General features: G+C 45.8%; 1 pseudogene; it reads left to right on the forward strand.

The window, feature by feature from the left end:
• The first annotated feature begins 2,285 nt into the window (after positions 1-2,285).
• Positions 2,286-4,020, forward strand: LOC119405983 (putative nuclease HARBI1; annotated as a pseudogene).
• Positions 4,021-25,020: the final 21,000 nt, after the last annotated feature.

Below are 25,020 nucleotides of genomic sequence, written 5' to 3' on the forward strand. Positions count from 1 at the left end.
ATTTCTCCAGGTTATACAAAGAATAGTAGTTATTTCAAAGAAATAAAAATAAAAATAAGCAAACAGGAGAAGTGAGTACAGGTAACTGATTTTCCTGGCGTATTATTGGTATTATCTAATGTTTCGTGAAAAAGTTTGCAGTCAGTGATGGTTGCGACGCTTGAGGGAAGATGGTTCCAATCCTGAGATGTACGGGGAACAAACGACTGAAAGAAAGACTTAGTGTGGCATTACGCAATTCCCACCTTATTACGATGATCAACGCGGTTTGAAATGCACACAGGCCGGAATATGAGGTCATTATAAAGTGTTGGATGGTGGAAAAGTTTGTGAAATAGCGAAAGACGGGCGACTTTGCTTCGGTGAGCGAATGGAATAAGTGATGAGTTATTTTTCATTGAGGTTATACTGGCAGTGCGGTTGTAGTTAGAGAGGATGAATCTAGCAGAGTTATTTTGTACTAGTTCAAGAGAGGTGATAAGGTTAGCATGACTGGGATCCCATATGGCAGATGCATACTCAAGTTTGGAGCGTATGAGATACTTATAAAGCATTAGTTTTAAGGAAGAGGGTATTTTGGAAAAGTTACGTCGTAAGTAGCCGAGCATGCGATTAGCACGCCGTACATATCGCGCGTTCGCCGTTCGGCGCCGTTGTGGCGCCATAGGTCGTCGACGGAGCCGGGCTGGCACAGCGCCTCCGCCTCCTCTCTCAATCTCCCCGGTCTTTTGGAATGTGTTGCATTGGCTGTGCGGATTGCGTGTCTTCGAGTATTGTGTGCAAGCGAATGTGCACATCTTCGGAGGCGGTGACGCCAGGCTCCGTGCTCTAATGGCGAATTCCATTGGCAGAGCGGGAGCACTCAAAAGCACGCTGAAAGTGCTCTCTTCAGAGCCGGCGTGTTGCAATGGTCGAACAGAAGTAGGATCACCGTCATTCAATGGTAGAGCGAGAGCGCTTTTGCTACGCCGAGAGCAGCGAAGAGCAGTCCAGTCTGCTCGCCCTTGAAAAGCGGAGTGAGCGGAGAACGCAGGAAGTCACGTGACTCGAAACGTCATATCTAGTCGTATCCTGTATCCTCTCTCCCTACTTGTTTGTATTTCGCTTCCTCGTGTAGGGCGGCAATGGCGGCAGCGAAGCGTGTGTGGTGCTGTGACTCCAACGATTTTGACGTCGTTGCGCTGGATTCTGGCAATTCTGGTAGTGTTCGTACACCTTGCCTGTCGTCAGATGCACGGGAGACGGAGGCAACGAAGCGTCGTCGTCTTGCCGAAATACTTGACGAGCTAGACGATGACAGCAGCGACAGCTGCTGTAGCTCAACGTCAGAGTCGAGTTAAAGTAGCAGTGACGACGACGAAATAAACGCAGCAGCGTTTTAGCAGCTGTTCTCTCTGCCGGAGCGAAGGCCAAAAGTGGAAGCCTACATCAAAAAGAAGGTAACAAGCTACACCGACGAGGAGGTAAGTCGTTAAGCATCCGGTGCAGTGAGATCGCTGAAAGGCCTGTTTTGTTTCAGTTCAAAAGAAATTTCCGCGTCACGCGGCCGGTGGCGGACTTATTGGTAGCAGAATTCGCCAAGTCACCGCACTGCCCTCAGAAGAGTGATCATGGTGGCCTGCCTGCCAAGTCGGCTGAAGAACACATACTGTCCTTTCTTTGGGGAGTGTCCGTTCGTTTATGAACGCCGCTGTTGTTAGGCTACCGCATGATCCGTTTCCTGTTGGGTGAGAGGCGCATGAAATATTGCAAATAAGTGTATCGAACTCGCAGGCACGACCTTGGAATTCTTAAAGCTACCAGCGAGTGTCGAACGTAATAGAGCGATATTATAATGTGCGGTGCTTTTGTCGTTTTGTGCACCTACATACTGAAGCAAGAAAGCTTCACACCGGTCTCGTTACTAGATGCAACGTCAAATCATAATTCAAGATGCATTATTAAAACAGTCCTGAAAAATATTGCTCACGAAGCAGTTCAATCAGCTGTGCAAGCAGGTTCACAGTGGGCTTCATGTCCACAGGTTTTAATGAAATGCGCGAATTAACATTATAATTCGTTATTTAGCTAACACTTCTACTAATAAAATATGTTGAGTTTTAAAGGTATCACCCAGAAAGGTAGAACTGTGCTTTCTGTTTTAGGTAATCTTGCTAATTTGTTCTATTGGTTTAAGTAACAGCATGGTTTACCATATGATTTCTTCAAAATATGCCCTTCTTTTCAGGTACGCAGCCAACAAGGCATGCATTCGAAATGTTGCTGGCCGCTTTGAAGTCTCGGAAAGCACTCACCACACAATGATGAGCCGAGTAACTTCATTTCTCCTCGACATAGCACCGAATATAATCAAGTTCCCCAGTGACCTGCAGAAGCTTGCCAAGGATTTTGAGCAGGTGACAATGCTTTAAGTACACATGCAATTTAACATATAAAATGGAGTTTTCTCCCACCAAGCCGTGTACAGCGCCAGACAACACAAGGGACCAGACAAAGAGGAACAACTCGTAGTGAGGCCACACTAACAACTGAAGGCTTAATCAGTGGATGTCAGAATAGAACTGGCTATGCACGAATAAACAGAAAATAGAAAAATGCAAGAGATATGAAACAGCATCGCACGGTCAAGCCTCCTACATGTGCATAACGGGTCCTTTGAGGAATCTGACATGTTTATCTGAGAGCAGTCTTGACCATTCGATGTTAATTCATATTTCTTGTATTTTCCCATCTTCTACTTATTCATATACGCCCAGTACTTGTTCTGCATGTATGTTGAATAAACCTTCAGTTGCTAGTGCACTCTGTACGTGTCGTTCCACTTCGTGTGGTCCCTTGTGTTCTCTGGCGTCTTTTACTGTAATTATGAACCAGCTAGCGCAAAAACACTCCTTATAAATAAGTTATTACAATTAGTCATTCCAAATGTTTCGCAGCTAAAGAAAGTCAATTAAGATTTAACAATTTAATCATATATACTTGTGGTGTATTGCACTCGCTGCTATAAGCTGCAAGTCTCCCATTTGTTGCAAACGTTTCTAGATGTTATTGGCACCTTTGATTACCCACAGTACCAGCCTTATTCAACGATTTATGTGCACATTTTTTCTCCTACTTGCAGCTGTCAGGATTCCCGGACACAATTGGATGTGTCGACGGTAGTTACATGCCGATCAGGTGTCCAGCTGGGAAAGTGCGATCAGTTTATATAAATCGACACCATTACCTATCCTTGACACTTCAAGGTGTTTGCGACAACAAGAAAAAAGTTTCTTGATGCCAGCACGGGTTACCCAAGTAAAATTCACGACGCGTGTATATTCCGGCGGTCAAGGATTGCAAGCGCTTTGCCACAGCTGTGCTCTAGCAAGTACCATATAGTGGGAGATGCAGCATATCCTTTCCGAGAGTAGCTGATGACACCAATCCGGGACTATGGAACTCTTGACAGCACCAAGAAGAGCTTCAATGCAAGACTCTCCGGAACAAGGGTGTTGATTGAAAATGCTCTTGGAGATTTAAAAAATCGTTTCAGGCAACTGCAGAGGTTGGATATGTGGACAGTGGACAACATGTCCAAGTTTATAATTTCATGCTGTGTGCTTCACAACCTCTGCATTGATTGTGGAGATTTGCCAGAGAACCTGTCACGAGACCTGTCACTCACCCTACAAACAACAAGTGGAAATGACTTTGGCCCTCCTCCGATTCAAGTAAGCGGCAGCAGCGGATCCCGGCAAGATAGCCTACTACGTGGCTTGGTTAGCATCAAGAGAGATTGCTTGATGATAAGAATGGGGTTGCAGACCCAGCAGCCATAAAATGAGAAATTTCTTAACGTGGTATGCATTTGTGAGCGAATGTATACTTACGAAAGGCTCGCCTAAAAAGCTGAACTTGTTAAGTGACCTCCAAGGTCAGGAAAAATTGTCCTTGCCACACACCTGTTGGCCCATTCACATTTGCTCAAGGTAATATTTTGTGTCTTACTAGAAAATAAAAGACATTGAAACCAAGTAATCTGTTTGTATAAGCACGTTTATTTAATTAGTACTAGCACTCTAACTAGAAAATAAAGACATTGAAACCAAGTAATCGGTTTGTATGGTAGGCTTATTGAAATAACTCTAGCCCTTTATTTCGGAAGTCCGAAGGCTTGACGCAGGACTTGTATTTTCTCATCATGCATTTTGCGCCGCTCTTCAACAAGTGCCTGTCGCTCAGCCTGCCTTTGAGCTCTCCGATTTTCTTTTTCTGCATGTCTGGCCGCTTTCCGAGATTCCTTCTCTTCATTAATGGCTCTCATTTCAGAAAAAAACAACTGCATGTGTTGCTGACGTGCAGTGCCTACACGTGGCTTCACATTAGGATTTGGAGGCTGGCTTCCATTTTCCTCAGTGGTCTTTGCATTTGGTGAAACCACAGTCTGAGATTCGGGAGAGGTCTTGAAAATAGCCCCCGATGCGTCTCTTTGTACTTCTGGTTCGATGCTGTCATCTATGCTTTCAAATTTTCTAACCTCATCGTCGAAAGGCACAGGTGTAGGTGATGCTCCAGACCTATTGTTATTGTCTGAAGCAGCCTTGCGACGCCTAATCACGTTCTTGTATCTGTTCTCGCATTGCTCCGGCGTTTTTTTATGCCAAGTACAGCTTCAATGTCTTGGGATATTTGCTTGAATGCTTGTTTTCTGTTTTTGAATTTTTTGAATGGGCCAATCTGTGGGAAGTATTTGTAATAGTATTCCAGCAGCAGCTTTGTATGGCCGTCTGTCCATTCAGCAGCTAGAATGACAAAAAATCAACGCATAAATGCTTTATGAGGAAACAATCGGGCAATGTGCTGGCATTACTTCAAATTGCATGACTTAACTAGCACACAGCAAGACCACTTGAGCTTAGCTATCTCTCAGCCAGCACTAATAGACATAATCCATCATTTGCGCAGACTAGCAAACATGCATCGGTGATAACAAGTCCTGGTATTGTGCATGTAAATACAATATGCAAAGTGTGCAGGTCTTGCAGCATCTGTAGTGGTTTACTTTCCGTGTTGACTGTTTCTTTTTCTTTTTGTCACTTAATGACTGCTGTTACAAACCCACTTCCACACCCTCCGATGCATGCTTTTTCTTAAGAGACCTAACCAAGAACACTTGTTGAGGCACTTATAAACGCTCAATGCTGAGTCACCCACCACCTCCTCCTCTTCTGGTGCCTGATGGCCTGGCTTTAGCACATGTCTGCCCGTCATCTGACACTGGTGTAGTGGAAGCCGGCATTTTGTGCAGAGTAACTGTGCCGCCTAAAAAAAATAAAGGAGCAATAAATGTAGTGCTTGGAAAGATGTGATACTAATACTTACCTCCTCCGTCTCCAACACACGAGAATCCATCCTCCATGCAGATTTCATCATTCCCTTGCCTTGGCACATTGGCAGCCGTACTGGTACGCAGAACGACTTCTGTTTTCACACAATGATGGAAATGTAATCAAGTCAGTTATATAATCAAAAATGGGTTCTAAGCAGTGAGCTACATTATGCAGACACACATGCCTTAAACATTGATATAAGCAGAACAGAGCATGCTAAAATAAAATGCTGAAGAAGTTAATTCGCCCTGTTACAGGGCTGCATGAAACGTTGCACAAATCGATGACAATTAAGAAACATCACTTATCATATGTAGCATCTCGATTTCGCGATACCGAATTGTGTTTCCGAGCAGATACATGTCTTCACTGTCTCACCTGGGACGCTCATAACTGCCGCCGAAACACTTGGTTGCCGTTGGGTGACATCACCTGCTGAATTCAGTAAATAATTTATTACTGCGTGTTTTCGCTGCAAAAGTTATATTACTAACAGGAGCATCCACCTGAGACCTACTACACCCCTCTTTGCAGTCACTTTTCTTAAAACGCTGCAAATCGTTGTTCCGTTGCTGATGAAGAGGTCCGAGATGTAAATGTTTCAATTAAGGCTAAATGACACATGCTGGTGAACTTGGCAACAGAACAGTGTACTGGAGTAGTTCTGAAGTTGTTTGCGTTTCAATTATTACTGATAACAGCTGGTAACTATATTATGAACGGTCAGATAAAGTTCTTGTATTCGCGGTGTTTCGCTCATATGGTTAAGACTAGTAGGCTGGGGTTCCAACACACAATCACTGAACGCGTGGCTACGCGCGCAAGAATGCACGGCGTGTTGCATGTGCGACGTGCGCGCTCAAACAAGCAAAAAAAGCAATCAAATTCACTTTACCTTCTGTGGTAGACGGTGGCTGGCGTTGCATCAAAGAAAGCAGGATGCGCTGAGCTTGCGATTCCATCATGTAACAGTAGGAAGTGGCAACTTTGCAGGATGGCGAGCAAGCGAGTGCGTCCTGCCGATCACCGCCACACGTGCCTTCCCCGGCCGCCCGGCTCAAATAACACGTGCTTTGCAGCAGAGGATGCTGGGATGCATAACATTTCTCCTCACTCGTTTTTTTTACTCTCTCCCACCTGCTCTCCGGAAGCGTGCCGCATTCCAGTGGCAGATCGAGTGACACTGCTCTCAGTGCTCTGCCCCCCACTCCTCACTGCACGGCGCCCCTACTCCTGTTCTCTCAATGGAATTCGCCATAAGTGATGCTTCGAGGGCGCCACAACCATGGAGCAGCGGACACTGACAACGTCCGCCTGTTAACGGTGAGTGCACTGCTTTCATAGGTACTAATTATACAGCTTTAGCTGGGCGTCTGAAGCAGCACGGCGGAAGTAGGCTGCCAGCCATTTCCACCAGCAGCCTGCGTCCGCGGGACTGTTGCGGTTACCCAAGGAAAACTGTCAGTTAACGAGTTGACACCGTTGTGCGCGTTGCTGTGCAAGCTCCCATAAAATGAACCATGCCAACAATTATCAAGGTTCATTCTTTGCTGATAGCACATTGTGTCACCGCTGCTGCAGGTACAAGACGTCGTGTTGACATGCCCTTTAGTCTACTTCGTAATAACACCTCTATCGACATTAAGTGTGCAGCGTGCTTCCATGCGTGGGAGCATAAAAAAAGATGGCTGATCCCTCCGTCATAGAAATCGGAATAACACGAAAGTAAAGCGTGCCCTTACAGAATTAACTGAATGTTTACAGAAGTAACTGAACAGATATAAAAGAGTTTGCACAATGTATATTGATGTCTGAAAGCTATGGCACCGTTTACCGTGCACTTAAGAACCCCGGGTGGTCGATATCTCCGGAACCATCCACTACGGCGTCCCTCATAATCACATCGTGAATTTAGGGCGTTAAAACCCAGATATTATTATTATTATTATTATTAATATTATTATTATTATTATTATTATTACTATTATTATTATTATAGCACCGTTCTCGTGTCTCTTGTCATCAAAAGATTATTTAAGCTTTTATGACAGGAACGAAACGCTGAATACACGGATAATTGATGGTGATGATTAGTGGGGCTTTGTGGCGCAAGGGCCATGGCTGGCGAAAGAGTGCCATGTCTTTTAAGTGGTTCAAGCGATGACCAATGATTACGATGACAGGATGCATTATGGCTGTATAGAAGACTTAAATCACGGGCTGTAAAGGCGCTTAAAAGGTGTGTATAGAGTATAAAGTTATGGCAGTGATACGCGATGTGATCTATGGGTGTGAAACGAATTACAAGTTAGCATTATATGTACAAGTGAGAGATGGGAAAAAGCACAAATGCATCTTCAAGGCCTTCGCGGCCAAAGACAGGAAGGCAGGTGCTTCTGCTCTGTAGCTACCGCAGCAAGAACCTCTTTTCAGAGGTCGTGCTAAGAATTACCTGGGTATATGGCCTGAAAGCTATGAACGTCTTTCAAAACGCAAACGGTGGCTGATATTTAAAAACTGGTTCTATACCTATTAATATTGACGGATGAAGTGGTATTTGCTCTCGGTTTGGAAATGGGAAGTGCTTTTTAATGACGATAGTCTTTCTTGGGGAACTTAAATGCAGAAATTTTTGTCTGTCTGTCTGTCTTTCTGTTTGCCTGTCTGTCAACCGATTCAGCCACCCGGCCAAAGTTGAACCACTTGCCGAAAGCCCAACCATCTTGAACTGGTGGCTAGGTTCATACTTTTGTACATTGTCGATCAAAATGCAAACATTACGCACATCTGAGGCGCCACATTACTAGGTATATATGAGGTGGTGTGTTCCATTACTAGAAAATACATAGATACGTAATTCTAAAGACCCTAGTTCCTTAAGCTGCACTGAAAGTGCGGCAGCGCTGAAAATGCGATGCTATGCACGCCGACGAAAGCCCTCTGCCACGGAGGAAGGAAAACTTTCCTTCCTCCGTGCCCTCTGCACAAGCTCATGTTTCCCGACATATTGCCAGATGGCGTCCATATTTCACGCAGCGCCTGCTCTATCGTCTTTCGACGACATTTGCAGCGAAGCACGCAGATACGCGGCCAATGTTTTTATGGGATCTAATCTACTGCATTGAATGAGTATGTGAAGCACAGTGAGTGGTTCACCTCATTTATCACAGAGAAGTGGATCACCACCGGACAAAAGGTGTGAGCGTGTACTGTGTGTATATCCTGTTCTTAAACTGGGAAATGTTACTTCGGCGTGGCGTGACTTCGATACTGGAGGCCAGTTGGTGAGATGTCGCTTGATCTCATAACGGCTGCAAATAATCCCTGAGCTTTCGTTTAGGAATGGTTTTAGTTCAAGTGCAGAGACAGCTATGGATGTAATGGCTTCGACGTCCTCGCGGACGAAAGCAGCTAGCTGGTCCGCCAACACGTTTCCTTGGATTTCGCGGTGTCCTGACACCCAGCACACTGCGACATGCTCTTTGAGTGTGCCGACCGTGGATAGAAGTGTGTAGACCGAGAGAAGTACACTTTGTAGCTTTAATTCTATGATATGTTTGACGGCCGCAAGTATCGCGTAGGCCTCTGCTGTCAAGGTGCTTGTATTCGGGTGCAGAACGCCTGCATTTGGAAAGGATGGACCAACTGCTGCGTAGGAAACAGAAGTGTGAGACTGTGAGGCATCGTAAAGAATTCTGGAAAAGTCTATTAGTGCTGGAGTCCGAGGAAGGGTTTACTGATTAGGGATATGTGCAGTACGCGCATGCTTAGTAACTTCCACCAGGGGCGTAGCCAAGGGGCGGGGGGGTTGGGGGGTTGAAACACCCCCCCGAAATTTTTCAGTTTTGCTTGCGTATATATACACGCACACATACAAACGCACGCACGAACATACATAAAGTATGGTTGAACCCCCCCCCAGAAAAAAAATTTCTGGCTACGCCTCTGACTTCCACGAAGGGTACATCGCAATCTCAGCTGCCACTACCACGGCGGGGGATATGCAGCGGGTGCCACCTAACGGTGATCAAGAAGCGGCACACCCATACCCTCAGCTAGGCCCCTCACACGAAGTGAGTAGGGCTGCCTCAACGAAGGACGTTTGTCAAACAGGGCAGAACTGGACATATGATTAATTGTGTAATGTTAAGGGTGTTCCTTGTCCGCGTTCACAATGCGAAAATACAGAAAAGTCATGTAAGATATCTGCAGAAGAAGCGACCACTCGTTTTATTCAAAGTAGAGACCTTCTACGGGGCTGGTGAGAAAAGCACTTGTAGAAAGGAGAAAACCTAAATGGTGGACAAGGATCAAGCATCTGCAAAGCGTTTGGTGTCCCAGACTGATAGATTATCGCTCCGTAATCTGGGCACTTGCGTATGAGGCTTTTATAGAGCTGCATCAGACACTTCTTGTGACTACCCACGTAGAGTGTTACAACACTGTTAGCCTTTAGCATTAGTTACAACGCGTAGTATTTGCGCACTTTATATATTTGATGTGTGATATGGAAGGTAAGTTAAGTGTCTAGAACTACGCCTTGGAACGCGTTCCCGTCTGCCCATTTGATTTCCTTGTTCAAACCATGTGGAGCCTGCCAGTCGCACATTGCAAGATTGCATAATTTTAAACCGATCTGCACGTCATCGGCATATGTACAATAAAACATATTGCGTGGAATTAACAGACGCAGCGAATTCATTTTTATAATAAAAAGTGTGGGACTCAATACACTACCATGCGGCATTCCACTTTCCTGGATAAATGTTCGACAGAAAGCATTTCTCACTCGGACACGCAACGTGTCATTAGAGAAATAACTTTCAGTTATCGTCAACATCTTACCCCTTACACCTGAATGTGAGAGGTCTCGCACTTAGCCTAAACGCCACGTGGCGTCATAGGTATTTTGCATATCGAGGAACACCGAAAGAATAGAATTGCTTGTGGACAAAAGCGCCGCGAATGGGTGCCTCGACGCGTAGAAGGTGGTCAGAGGTCGATGTAGCCTCTCGAAAACAGTACAGGTATGCGTCAAGTGATTTGTTTTCTTCAAGGAAATGTAGGTGCCGCCGAGGTATCATTTTTTTTTCAAAAACGTTGCACAGACAACTTGTTAGGGCTATAGGCCTGCAAATGGAAACTGAGGATCGGTCCGTGTCCTGTTTGAGAATCAGGAAAATGGTGGCTTCTTTCCAGGCAGAGGGGATCTCCCCGAAAAACCAAAGAGGACTATGCAGGGAAAGGAGCGCTTTTTGAGTTTCAGAGGGCAGGTGTTTCAACATTTCCTATACTACAGGATCGTAGCCTGCCGTGGATTTATTGCAGCAGTTTAGTGATGCCTGTAGCACAGCAAAGCATGAAACCTCGTTTTACGCCTCGTATTTTGTATATTTGCCATCTAACTTATGTTTTTAAATGCGAAGCATTTCTTAGCGAACTTCTGCGATTTTGAGCGTATCTATCTATCTAGCCACCTACGACTTTGTGCTCTCCTGGCCGTTTGGTTAATAGGATGTACTACACCAAAATTGGTATGGCGTAACACGAATTTATTGCGAACATACATGATAGGTCATAACATGAAAATCGTGATGTCCATATCATGAACGACATGATTTACATGCCACTGTTTTGGTGCTCTTGCAGCCATTTCGTTAGTTTGATATATACCAAAATTGATATGGCGTGACAATAGTGTATGAAGAACATGTGTCAGGTCCTAACGTGCAAATCATGACACGCATGTCGTGTACAGCCTGACTTACATGCCACGCTCATGGTGCGCTGGCGGCCGTTTCGCTAGCTTGATATACACCAAAATTGGTATCTCGCGACGTGACTGTGTGACGAACACAAATACCAGAAGTTAACATGAAAGTCATGACACGCATGTCATGTACAGCATGACTTACATGCCACGCTCATGGTGCACTGGCGGCCACTTCGCTGGCTTGATATACACCGAAATATGTATCTCGCGACGTCACTTGGTGACGAACACAAATAACAGGAGTTAACATGAAAGTCATGACACATGTGTCATGTACAGCGTGACTTAGGTGCCACGCTCATTGTACACACGCGGCCGTTTTGTTAATTGGATATATACCTAAATATGTATGCCATGACAGGAGTGCGTGACGAGCATATATAGCAGGTCACGCATCGTATGTATGTAGCACAAAATATGTCATTAGCATGGCATATACCAGATTGTACACTCATGCTTGTATGACAGTGTCGTGATATATGGCGAACTAGATGTCACGACATGAATGACTTCATTAGCCTCATCGACAAACAAGACGATGTATGCAGCTCTTTGCTGGCTGTTTCGCATGACGTCGATTCTCACATTGCGTGGGATCCGCCGATATTTTTTATCCTTGCTCTGTACCGTGGGAAAGCCTCAGAATAGTGTGACGAGCTAGACACCTGTTCAAAATGTGCACCTACGAAGTTCACTTGGTCTTCCAAGCTGTTGCTTTGTGTGTTTAGTAGAGGCAGTGAATACGCTTCTTGGACTGCTACCCTACTAAGCATGTTTCAGTCTTTACACTCATGTGTATATGAACTGATGTCTGTTAAAATTTTTGACATATCTCCCTTATCGCCTGCTGGCGCATTCTCCTGCCTTGCGCCTTCATGCTCTTAAAATTTCTAAGGTTTCCTGTGGTCGGAGAGTCCCGAAGCAACTTCCATGCTTTGTTTCGCTTGTTGCGTGCATTTCGGCACTCATTGCTCCACCATGAGACACGTCGGTGGCCAGAGAGCCCAATCTTTTTTTGAGGCACACTTCATTGCAGCGTCAACCAAAAAAGCTGTAGAGCTGTCCACGGCAGCATCTATCCTGAAGCCACGCATATCGGGCCAACTTAAGTGAGTAGCTTTTAGAAACAGTTCCGGATCGGCTTTGTCAATATGCCACTTGGGACCTGTGGAGGACGTTCGCACAATAATGCTGCGCTCAGAACTATTGGAATGTGGTCACTTCGGTAAGAATTACCAAATGCAAAGCATTCCTTAGCGAACCTTTGGCACTTTGAACTCTATCTATCTATCTATCTATCTATCTATCTATCTATCTATCTATCTATCTATCTATCTATCTATCTATCTATCTATCTATCTATCTATCTATCTATCTATCTATCTATCTATCTATCTATCTATCTATCTATCTATCTATCTATCTATCTATCATTCCCTTCGCCTGGGTGCTCTCATGATCGCCTCCTTCACTTCGTGTAAACCAAAATTGCCATGGCAGGGTAAGAGGATTGGCGAATATGTCTGTCGGGTCATCACATGAATAACGTGAAAATCCTGTCGCGTACGTCATCAATTCCTTTCTTCCAGACACGTGTGGCACATACCCGTTTACCACGGGCCGCGGTGTACGGGTATGTGCCACATGTGATATAAACTGTGAATCGATAGTTTATATCTACCCAGGAACGGCGAGAACAGACATTGAAAATTTAAATGCGAGGGCGTTAAGGAAAACCGCCATCGGCAGCGTTGACCCGACGAATGGAAAGACTAAAAAATTAGGACCCAATAGGAATCGAACCCAGTTATTCTGCGTGGCAGTCGGGTATTCTACCACAGAGCCAAGTCACGTCTAGAAAGCGCTTTGTAAAAAATTCGGCAGATCCCACGTACCGTGGGAGTCGATGTTACGCGAAGCGTGCGGCGGGAAGGTGACTGTGGCGTAATTCCTTTTCACTGAGTGAAATGTTGCAAAATGACTACAAAGATTTCTCTAAATTTTATACGCACTCATATATGTTGAAGAGCCGCATATGTGTTATATAACCAGTTGTTTACAGTGGTAACGTTGCCAACGGCAACGTAGGTATTATCAACACCATAAGCGGCAAGCTGAATATGCAGTGCTTATACCTGTCCCTTATGATGGAAACGCACGCACGTTTCACCAACCCTTGTGCATGTGTGGAAGACGTTCTTGACACTTCTTGAACGAGGTTATTATCACCGTGATCACCGTGATCAGTGAGCACCAGCAGCTGGTCATGGCTTGTTGTCGGATTCGATCGGGATCACGGTGACGAAGAGTCCATGTGTAGTGAAGTACGATGTATACTACAGCTGTTGGAATTCGTGGATGCCTCGGTCATTTCGTCGACAAATTGTTTGTCGATAGATCCGGCGACTTCTCGGAACCTGAAGTCAGCCTTCGCGTTGGTAAGGTATAGTGCTACGTAGACCTAGATAGTGATACGTAGGCCAGCATCAGTGGATGGCACTTGTCGTATTCGTAGACTACCTGGGCACATGCGGCCTACGTAGCATAGTCTACAAAGCGGCTGTCACTCCATCTTGCATCATCCTTGGTCAGCATGAGGCCTTTGCCCAGCCTCGTAAGAAATGAAGAGGGCACTGCGTCGTTTTGGTGGACTAAGTGCAGTTTACGGTGCGGTGATGTGAATATCATACGTAACCTTCGTTAGTGTATCCCTCCGGGGTCGAGCAGTGCTTCAATATAGCATTCTGAATCATAGGAATACAAATGTAATGTTTATTAGACTGCTATAAAAGCGGAGCCAACACTGGAAGCACAGACGTTAATCTGATATGACGCCTGTATCGTAGGAGTACACATCGTAGGGGTATCATGTAGTGTTTCTTGCTTTCTTGTAAATTTAGATAGCCACCACTACAACCACAATTGACGTTGCACCGATATTACGCCTGCATAGGCTGTTTTTCCAAACCAGTTTACAGACCTCGCGTGGCTCTGTGGTAGAATACCTGATTGCCACGCAGAATGCTTGTGTTCGACTCCTGCTGGGATCGTAATTTTGATTCTTTCCATTCGTCGGGTTGACGCTGCCGATGTCGGGTTTTCTAAACGCTCTCGCCTTTAAGTTACCAATGTCTGTTCTCGTCATTCCTAGTTCGATATAAACTGTCAATCACCTGTGGCGCATACCGGTACACCGCGGCCCGTGGGAAACGGGTATGTGCCACACGTGTCTGTAGGAAAGGGTTTGACGACGTACGGTCGCGTTAATTACAGAATAAACTCTACTGCTTGCGTTGCGCAATGAAGCTTATCAGAACAATTTAAAATAACAGTGAATGTTCGGCATATCAACGTGGCGCGCGCAAGGAAGTGGTTACACGTGTAACGGGTTGGTTACATAAAAAGATAAAAAGAAGCGCGTGCGGCAATAGGCCTAGTGCGCTGCGGCTTTGACTGAACAAGTGGCGCTGACCGCGGCGCGGCGCGCTGCTAATAGACAGATTTAGTTGGGCGTCCGCAACATCGTACGGACGCAGCCTGCCAGCCATTTCCTATGGCAGGCTGCGTCCGTATGTTGTTGCGGACGCTCAACTAAATCTGTCCAATGAGTGTTGGCTGAGAGCCGGTGCGTAGGGGCTGATTCAAAGCAGCTCGAAAGGTCGAATGTCATTCGCGGTCAAATGAGAGTTTAACTAGGCTATTGGTTTGTGCATGGCTGTCACAACAGCTACAAAAGCGCTGCCGGTAAGCTGCCAAAAATAAAATTATAGCGACATTTATGGAAGGCTCACGAGAACGAGTGACATGAACGTTGGATGAGGGCGGTGCGACGTGCGATATAAGCGGGCGCCCTACATTTTTTCATGCTTTCCTTTCTATTATTGCGCATATTTGGTCCATGTGTTAATAAACTGTGCCTTTTTTCTAGCCCCGATGGATGTCTTCGGCAGCTTCTGAAGCACGGAAACCGCATATGCAGTGGCCACATCTTGGGCAATGATGAGAAGCTCGATAGCCCTGCACTTTGCCTATATGTTCCGACAAGTTTTCCTGCGTGCAACGGGAAAGAAAACAGTGTTGCCCTACGGCAAGGCCTTAAAGATATGCTTATCTAAAATGGGGCGCTGTGATTGTCAGCGCCAGGCGCAGGGTATGTCTGTGCAGGACGTGTGCTCGGACTTGTTACAAACATATTCCAGGCGGCGGCGTGCTTACACCATCCTCAGCGCCCAGCCTTGCATGTGCACCTTGGTCTCACAATGTGAAATTGGTTCTATGGAGAACAGGGAAACTGCCCAGAAATCATCGAACAGAGCCTAGCAGCGAGCTAGCCCCCCAAAAAACGAGAGGAACGGTACGAAGGAACTGTTCTCTTGCTTAGCCCGAACACCAACTCCCACAGAACGAATGCAACAGGCAAATGAAGCTCTTGGCGTAATAGATCAAAAATACTTTTATTTATTGTAAATAATGCAAGACCTTCACAAAACTTTGATAACCTGAAGGGGGACGTCCTTGTCGACGCTCTTTATTTGAGCACCACACTTACCGGTGAGATTAGATGGCCCCTTTGCAGACACGGTTGCCTTCCTAACGCCGTACACGTCATTGACGGCGTAAAGATCATTGCCGTGAAGGTTACTGCTTTTATTTTGAATATCCTTGCACCTGTTCACTTCTACGGTGTCCGCACAACAACGCGTGCTGCTCGCTCCGCGATATAATGGCAATGAGCACCCACAACATGTAACGACGGGATCATGCACGCGGTCGCTACTGGTGGCACTGACTGTAGCGCAGCAGCGCCACCATAGCAGGGGTCGAGGTTTCTAGGCCCATCAATCACTTGTCGTTCTGCTGCTGCACATATGCCCGCTCTTTGATTTGGGAAGATTTCAACAATATTCGGGACCCAGTGGAAGAGAATATTCTGACGTTCGATTAATTGCGATAAGATAGCATGTGGAAGTATGACCTATAATGAATTCGTGCTGAGATCGAATATTGAGAGCCTTCCGTGCACTTACAAGAGTCTGTATATATAACTTTTTAACACGAAAGTGTTTTATGCTAGGGTCCACCAATTTATTTTGGTGACCTATTTCCGTCAGGGAAATACTTCAGCAAAATAACCGCCATCAATGGCAAAGAAAAAAAACGATAAGAAAAAGTTCCGTTGACAGGGGTCGAACCCATGACCTCGCGGTCCACGACGATGGCTGGCGGCCGTTTAGCCCATTGCCCCACCGCCAAACACATTACAGAGGCTATATGAACGCGCCTTTTGTGTTTCATACTTTTCTCTCACTGTGCTCTTGGATAGATGGATGCTATGAGCGTCCCTGTATAACGGGGCGGGGACATGTGTGCCGCCAGGCTCGAAAAATAAAAAAAAAAAGCGCGTCGTTGCTACGACCATCCCATTCGGCGCGTTTCCAATGGAAGTGTAATTTTGTGAACGCTTCAACACACTCTGGGCAGGCGGCTTTAGCCCAAATCTCGGTCATAGCATTCATCCATATCTAAAAATACCTCTCCGACGCTCGCCTGGCTGTCGCACGGTGTTCCCCGCTCGGTCTGTGGCAATTAATGGCCAGGATGGCTAGAGGGAAGACAGGACGCGCGTAGCGATCCTCTTCGCGTTTCACAAGGTTTTCAAGGAGTGCATATCGACGTATCAATGTTTTTATTATGTGCTTGCTGATGGCATCTTTGCGCAGTATTCACCATATGCGTTGTCGACGTATATGTTAAGAACTTCAGCTACCGAAAGGGTTAAATCATGATCGTGGTCGTTAGTCGTCGGTACGAAGATGTGCCACAAGGCGTCAGCCTGAGTGCGTCGACAACAAGCGGTGCTATATCTGCGAAACAGTGGACATTGAACATGCTCAACTGCTTCCGTGACTACAAGTTTCACTTTAGTGTTATACCGATGCCTATTACGGAGGCATCGGCCACCATTTTCTGTATAACCAATATATAGACGGACATACATGCGTGTAACGTAGCATACATGTACGTCTTGTATATTTCTATTAGTTAACCTAAATGCACGCGGGTGGAAAGCCGTCCTTTTTCAGGTACTGCTACGGCCAAATCCGTTAGGTGTGCTTGAACGTACTTCGCCCGGATAGCGATACAACGAAGAAAATAAAAACAAATGCTTTTTGCCTGCATTTCTAGCCATAAGATCAACGAAGAGCTTTCAAAAAACATTGAGCAAAACAACAAAAATTTTGAAGTTAAAAGTGCATACGTATTCAACGTGCACGTGATGCCTGTAACGTTTGAGCCATCTTTTGCCACGGTTGGGGAACCAGGTCCCCATTAGCTGCAAACAGTGCTAATATGTAGTAGTTATAATACTTAAATGTAATAGGGCTTATATCCATTCTTTTATTTTTGATATTGACATGTTCAAACAAAGCGAGATGACTGAAAGTTTACCGAAATGTACATATTATAATTTTAGGCCACAATTTAAAAATTTCACTAATCATAAACATCTAAATCGCATGGCTATCAACGCTACAATTCATGAAGCGTCAAATCAGTTGGCCAAAGAGAACGCCTAAAACAAGTTCGAAAATATTTTTACGTGTTTGTCAGGGTCCATTTGTTGGTTCATATGCTTGCGTCACTTAACAAAAAGAAAAGCGCAGCTTGCACTAGTGGCGCAAGACTGGAACCAACAGCGGAGGTAGTGTTCGACCTAGCATTTTGTAAGTTTTGTAAGCGAAGACAACGAGCCCAATGCGAGTTCAGCCAAGTGCATCACATGCGGCCCCGGCGCCAATTGTATTGTGCTGTACAAGGTCTGCACACCGCCTTCCCTTCTTTCCGTCGGCCACCGCCAACGGAGGAGGCCTGTCTTTCAGAACCGTAGAGAAGACTCGGCGCAGTCAGCCGACATTTGAAGGTGGCTCTGTAAAGGTCATATTAAATGTAAATTTGGTAAATACAGTTCTTATGAAAGAACAAGTGTCTTCCATGCCGGGCACTCCGCTCTACGGTCTCCAACCCTCGTGGTGGCTTTGGTACCCATGTACCCGGTCCCGCAGTCGCAAAAGTGGTAAAAGTAGTAGGGGTACAAACAACGACTTGTGAAAAATTGCAACAGGGCTAGCAAAAAAAGTGAAGGAACTTTGTAAATTCCAAAGTGTGTTCGGTGAACTCTTGAGGCCATTCGACTGACTATGCCATGGTATCGGGGCATCCACATTCTTGAGGGGCTTCTCCGAACCGCTTGCCGTGGAATCATCATCGGGCCGCTTGAGATCCATGTGACTAACTCGACTGCTGAACGAGACGTCTGACGAAAGAGCGTTGTCGCGCGCGTCTCTGTGACATCACGTGACTGCTGAGAAAGCGTAGGGGGGCACGGACGGATGCCGCTGACGTACGCCGCCGCAGCCGCGTTGCGCAACGCGGCTGCGCGTTGAGTGTTGGCTCTCAGCCAACACTCATTGGACAGATTTAGTCGAGCGTCCGCAACAACATACGGACGCAGCCTGCCATAGGAAATGGCTGGCAGGCTGCGTCCGTACGATGTTGCGGACGCCCAACTAAATCTGTCTATTAGCAGCGCGCCGCGCCGCGGTCAGCGCCACTTGTTCAGTCAAAGCCGCAGCGCACTAGGCCTATTGCCGCACGCGCTTCTTTTTATCTTTTTATGTAACCAACCCGTTACACGTGTAACCACTTCCTTGCGCGCGCCACGTTGATATGCCGAACATTCACTGTTATTTTAAATTGTTCTGATAAGCTTCATTGCGCAACGCAAGCAGTAGAGTTTATTCTGTAATTAACGCGACCGTACGTCGTCAAACCCTTTCCTACAGACACGTGTGGCACATACCCGTCTCCCACGGGCCGCGGTGTACGGGTATGCGCCACAGGTGATTGACAGTTTATATCGAACTAGGAATGAGGAGAACAGACATTGGTAACTTAAAGGCGAGAGCGTTTAAAAAACCCGACATCGGCAGCGTCAACCCGACGAATGGAAAGAATCAAAATTACGATCCCAGCAGGAGTCGAACACAAGCATTCTGCGTGGCAATCAGGTATTCTACCACAGAGCCACGCGAGGTCTGTAAACTGGTTTGGAAAAACAGCCTATGCAGGCGTAATATCGATGCAACGTCAATTGTGGTTGTAGTGGTGGCTATCTAAGTTTACAAGAAAGCAAGAAACACTACATGATACTCCTACGATGTGTACCCCTACGATACAGGCGTCATATCAAATTAACGTCTGTGCTTCCAGTGTTGGCTCCGCATTTATAGCAGTCTAATAAACATTACATTTGTATTCCTATGATTCAGAAAGCTATATTGAAGCACTGCTCGACCCCGGAGGGATACACTAACGAAGGTTACGTATGATATTCACATCACCGCACCGGAAACTGCACTTAGTCCACCAAAACGACGCAGTGCCCTCTTCATTTCTTACGAGGCTGGGCAAAGAACTCATGCTGACCAAGGATGATGCAAGATGGAGTGACAGCCGCTTTGTAGACTATGCTACGTAGGCCGCATGCGCCCAGGTATACGAATACGACAAGTGCCATCCACTGATGCTGGCCTACGTAGCACTATCTAGGTCTACGTAGCACTATATCTTACCAACGCGAAGGCTGACTTCAGGTCCCGAGAAGTCGCCGGATCTATCGACAAACAATTTGTCGACGAAATGACCGAGGCATCCACGAATTCCAACAGCTGTACTATACATCGTACTTCACTACACATGGACTCTTCGTCACCGTGATCCCGATCGAATCCGATAACAAGCCATGACCAGCTGCTGGTGCTCACTGATCACGGTGATAATAACCTCGTTCAAGAAGTGTCAAGAACGTCTTCCACACATGCACAAGGGTTGGTGAAACGTGCGTGCGTTTTCATCATAAGGGACAGGTATCAGAACTGCATATTCAGCTTGCCGCTTATGGTGTTGATAATACATACGTACCGTTGGCAGCGTTACCACTGTAAACAACTGGTTATATAACACATATGCGGCTCTTCAACATATATGAGTGCGTATAAAATTTAGAGAAATCTTTGTAGTCATTTTGCAACGTTTCACTCAGTGAAAAGGAATTACGCCACAGTCACCTTCCCGCCACACGCTTCGCGTAACATCGACTCCCACGGTACGTGGGATCTGCCGAATTTTTTACAACGCGCTTTCTAGACGTGACTTGGCTCTGTGGTAGAATACCCGACTGCCACGCAGAATAATTGGGTTCGATTCCTGTTGGGTCCTAATTTTTTAGTATTTCCATTCGTCGGGTCAACGCTGCCGATGGCGGTTTTCCTTAACGCCCTCGCATTTAAATTTTCAATGTCTGTTCTCGCCGTTCCTGGGTAGATATAAACTATCGATTCACAGTTTATGTCACATGTGGCACATACCCGTACACCGCGACCCGTGGTAAACGGGTATGTGCCACACGCGTCTGGAAGAAAGGAATTGATGACGTACGCGACAGGATTTTCACGTTATTCATGTGATGACCCGACAGACATATTCGCCAATCCTCTTACCCTGCCATGGCAATTTTGGTTTACACGAAGTGAAGGAGGCGATCAAGAGAGCACCCAGGCGAAGGGAATGATAGATAGATAGATAGATAGATAGATAGATAGATAGATAGATAGATAGATAGATAGATAGATAGATAGATAGATAGATAGATAGATAGATAGATAGATAGATAGATAGATAGATAAAGTTCAAAGTGCCAAAGGTTCGCTAAGGAATGCTTTGCATTTGGTAATTCTTACCGAAGTGACCACATTCCAATAGTTCTGAGCGCAGCATTATTGTGCGAACGTCCTCCACAGGTCCCAAGTGGCATATTGACAAAGCCGATCCGGAACTGTTTCTAAAAGCTACTCACTTAAGTTGGCCCGATATGCGTGGCTTCAGGATAGATGCAGCCGTGGACAGCTCTACAGCTTTTTTGGTTGACGCTGCAATGAAGTGTGCCTCAAAAAAAGATTGGGCTGTCTGGCCACCGACGTGTCTCATGGTGGAGCAATGAGTGCCGAAATGCACGCAACAAGCGAAACAAAGCATGGAAGTTGCTTCGGGACTCTCCGACCACAGGAAACCTTAGAAATTTTAAGAGCATGAAGGCGCAAGGCAGGAGAATGCGCCAACAGGCTATAAGGGAGATATGTCAAAAATTTTAACAGACATCAGTTCATATACACATGAGTGTAAAGACTGAAACATGCTTAGTAGGGTAGCAGTCCAAGAAGCGTATTCACTGCCTCTACTAAACACACAAAGCGACAGCTTGGAAGACCAAGTGAACTTCCTAGGTGCACATTTTGAACAGGTGTCTAGCTCGTCACACTATTCTGAGGCTTTCCCACGGTACGCAATGTGAGAATCAACGTCATGCGAAACAGCCAGCAATGAGCTGCATACATCCTCTTGTTTGTCGATGAGGCTAATGAAGTCATTCATGTTGTGACATCTAGTTCGCTATATATCACGACACTGTCATACAAGCATGAGTGTACAATCTGGTATATGCCATGCTAATGACATATTTTTTGCTACATATATACGATGCGTGACCTGCTATTTATGTTCGTCACGCACTCCTGTCATGGCATACATATTTAGGTATATATCCAATTAACAAAACGGCCGCGAGTGTACAATGAGCGTGGCACCTAATCACGCTGTACATGACATACGTGTCATGACTTTCATGTTAACTCCTGTTATTTGTGTTCGTCACCAAGTGACGTCGTGAGATACATATTAAAGACTATAGTCTTTCTTGGGGAACTTAAACGCAGAAATTTTGGTCTGTCTTTCTGTCTGTCTCTCTTTCTGTTTGTCGGCACGTCCCTCGATTCAGCCACTCGGCCAAAGTTGAACCACTTGCCCAAGGGCCAGCCGTCTTGAACTAGTACGGCTGTTCATACTTGTGAACGTTGTCGATCAAAAAGTAAATATCATGCATATTTGAGGTGCAACATCACTAGGTAAGTATTAGGTGGCGTGTTCCTTTAATAGAAAATGCACACATACGTAATTTTAAGGACCCTAGTTTCTTAAGCTGCGCTGAAAATGCATAAGAATGGAAGCTTGAGCGAGTTGGTATGCGTTCATCGTTGTTGAAACAGCGCTCACTAGACGACGACGAAGTAAAAGAAGGCACAGGACAGGCGCTGCCTGTCCTGTGCCTTCTTTTACTTCGTCGTCGTCGTCTAGTGAGCGCTGTTTCAACAAAGCTGAAAATGTGACTGCGCTGAAATTTGCCTTCCTCCGTGCCCTTCGCACGAGCTCATTGTTGTGTTTCGGTTTCGGTTCTGTATTGCACTCTACGAATGCCATGGGTTGGTGTTGAAAAACTTTAGTTTTGAGAAGGCCAAGAAGGTGAAAAAAAATATTTAAAAAATGAAAAAGCAGCGTTGTGGGCGGCCTTCAGGCTGCCGGTTGTGGGCGCCGCTCTGGCGTTCCTGTTTTACCCAGGCGACGGTAAATAAAAGAGTGTGTGGAGAGTACTCGTTGAGTGCGGACGTTTCTCTGCAAAGGTCTTCGCCTGCTGCTGCGCCGGGACTACCAGCACGCAACACAGCACTCATGTTTCCCGACGTATTGCCAGATGGCGTCCATATCTCACACAGCGCCTCTTCTATCGTCTTTACACGACATTTGCAGCGAAGCACGCAGATACGCGGCCAATTTTTTCGGTGTATATCAAGCCAGCGAAATGGCCGCCAGCGCACCATGAGCGTGGCATGTAAGTGATGCTGTACATGACATGCGTGTCATGACTTTCATGTTAACTCCTGGTATTTGTGTTCGTCACACAGTCACGTCGCGAGATACCAATTTTGGTGTATATCAAGCTAGCGAAACGGCCGCCAGCGCACCATGAGCGTGGCATGTAAGTCAGGCTGTACACGACATGCGTGTCATGATTTGCACGTTAGGACCTGACACATGTTCTTCATACACTATTGTCACGCCATATCAATTTTGGTATATATCAAACTAACGAAATGGCTGCAAGAGCACCAAAACAGTGGCATGTAAATCATGTCGTTCATGATATGGACATCACGATTTTCATGTTATGACCTATCATGTATGTTCGCAATAAATTCGTGTTACGCCATACCAATTTTGGTGTAGTACATCCTATTAACCAAACGGCCAGGAGAGCACAAAGTCGTAGGTGGCTAGATAGATAGATACGCTCAAAATCGCAGAAGTTCGCTAAGAAATGCTTCGCATTTAAAAACATAAGTTAGATGGCAAATATGCAAAATACGAGGCGTAAAACGAGGTTTTATGCTTTGCTGTGCTACAGGCATCACTAAACTGCTGCAATAAATCCACGGCAGGCTACGATCCTGTAGTATAGGAAATGTTGAAACACCTGCCCTCTCAAACTCAAAAATCCCTCCTTTCCCTGCATAATCCTCTTTGGTTTTTCGGGGAGATCCCCTCTGCCTGGAAAGAAGCCACCATTTTCCTGATTCTCAAACAGGACAAGGACCGATCCTCAGTTTCCATTTGCAGGCCTATAGCCCTAACAAGTTGTCTGTGCAACGTTTTTGAAAAAAAAAATGATACCTCGCGGCACCTACATTTCCTTGAAGAAAACAAATCACTTGACCCATACCTGTACGGTTTTCGAGAGGGTACATCTACCTCTGACCACTTTCTACGCGTCGAGGCACCCATTCGCGGCGCTTTTGTCCACAATTCCTCGATATGCAAAATACCTACGACACCACATGGTGTTTAGGCTAAGTGCGAGACCTCTCACATTCAGGTGTAAGGGGTAAGATGTTGACGATAACTGAAAGTTATTTCTCTAATGACACGTTGCGTGTCCGAGTGAGAAATGCTTTGTGTCGAACATTTATCCAGGAAAGTGGAATGCCGCATGGTAGTGTATTGAGTCCCACTCTTTTTATTATAAAAATGAATTCGCTGCGTCTGTTCATTCCACGCAATATGTTTTATTGTACACATGCCGATGACGTGCAGATCGGTTTAAAATTATGCAATCTTGCAATGTGCGAGTGGCAGGCTCCACATGGTTTGAACAAGGAAATCAAATGGGCAGACGGGAACGCGTTCAACCTTTGCAAAAAAAGCACTTGTGTCTTATTCTCCAGATAAGAGATGCCTCAATCCCGATCCGGACATTGACCTGCACGGTCAGCGGCTACCTGCGGAATGGAACATCAATTCCAAGGCGTAGTTCTAGACACTTACCTTCCATATCACACATCAAATATATAAAGTGCGCAAATACTACGTGTTGTAACTAAAGCTAAAGGCTAACAGTGTTGTAACACTCTACGTGGGTAGTCACAAGAAGTGTCTGATGCAGCTCTATAAAAGCCTCATACGCAAGTGCCAAGATTACGGAGCGATAATCTATCAGTCTGGGACACCAAACGCTTTGCAGATGCTTGATCCTGTCCACCATTTAGGTTTTCTCCTTTCTACAAGTGCTTTTCGCACCAGCCCCGTAGAAGGTCTCTACTTTGAATAAAACGAGTGGTCGCTTCTTCTGCAGATATCTTACATGACTTTTCCGTATTTTCGCATTGTGAACGCGGACAAGGAACACCCTTAACATTACACAATTAATCATATGCCCAGTTCTGCCCTGTTTGACAAACGTCCTTCGTTGAGGCAGCCCTACTCACTTCGTGTGAGGGGCCTAGCTGAGGGTATGGGTCTGCCGCTTCTTGATCACCGTTTGGTGGCACCCGCTGCATATCCCCTGCCGTGGTAGTGGCAGCTGAGATTGCGATGTACCCTTCGTGGAAGTCAGAGGCGTAGCCAGAAATTTTTTTCGGGGGGGGGGAG

The sequence above is a fragment of the Rhipicephalus sanguineus genome, chromosome 9, assembly GCF_013339695.2.
Source record: "Rhipicephalus sanguineus isolate Rsan-2018 chromosome 9, BIME_Rsan_1.4, whole genome shotgun sequence".
Lineage (NCBI taxonomy): Eukaryota > Metazoa > Arthropoda > Arachnida > Ixodida > Ixodidae > Rhipicephalus > Rhipicephalus sanguineus.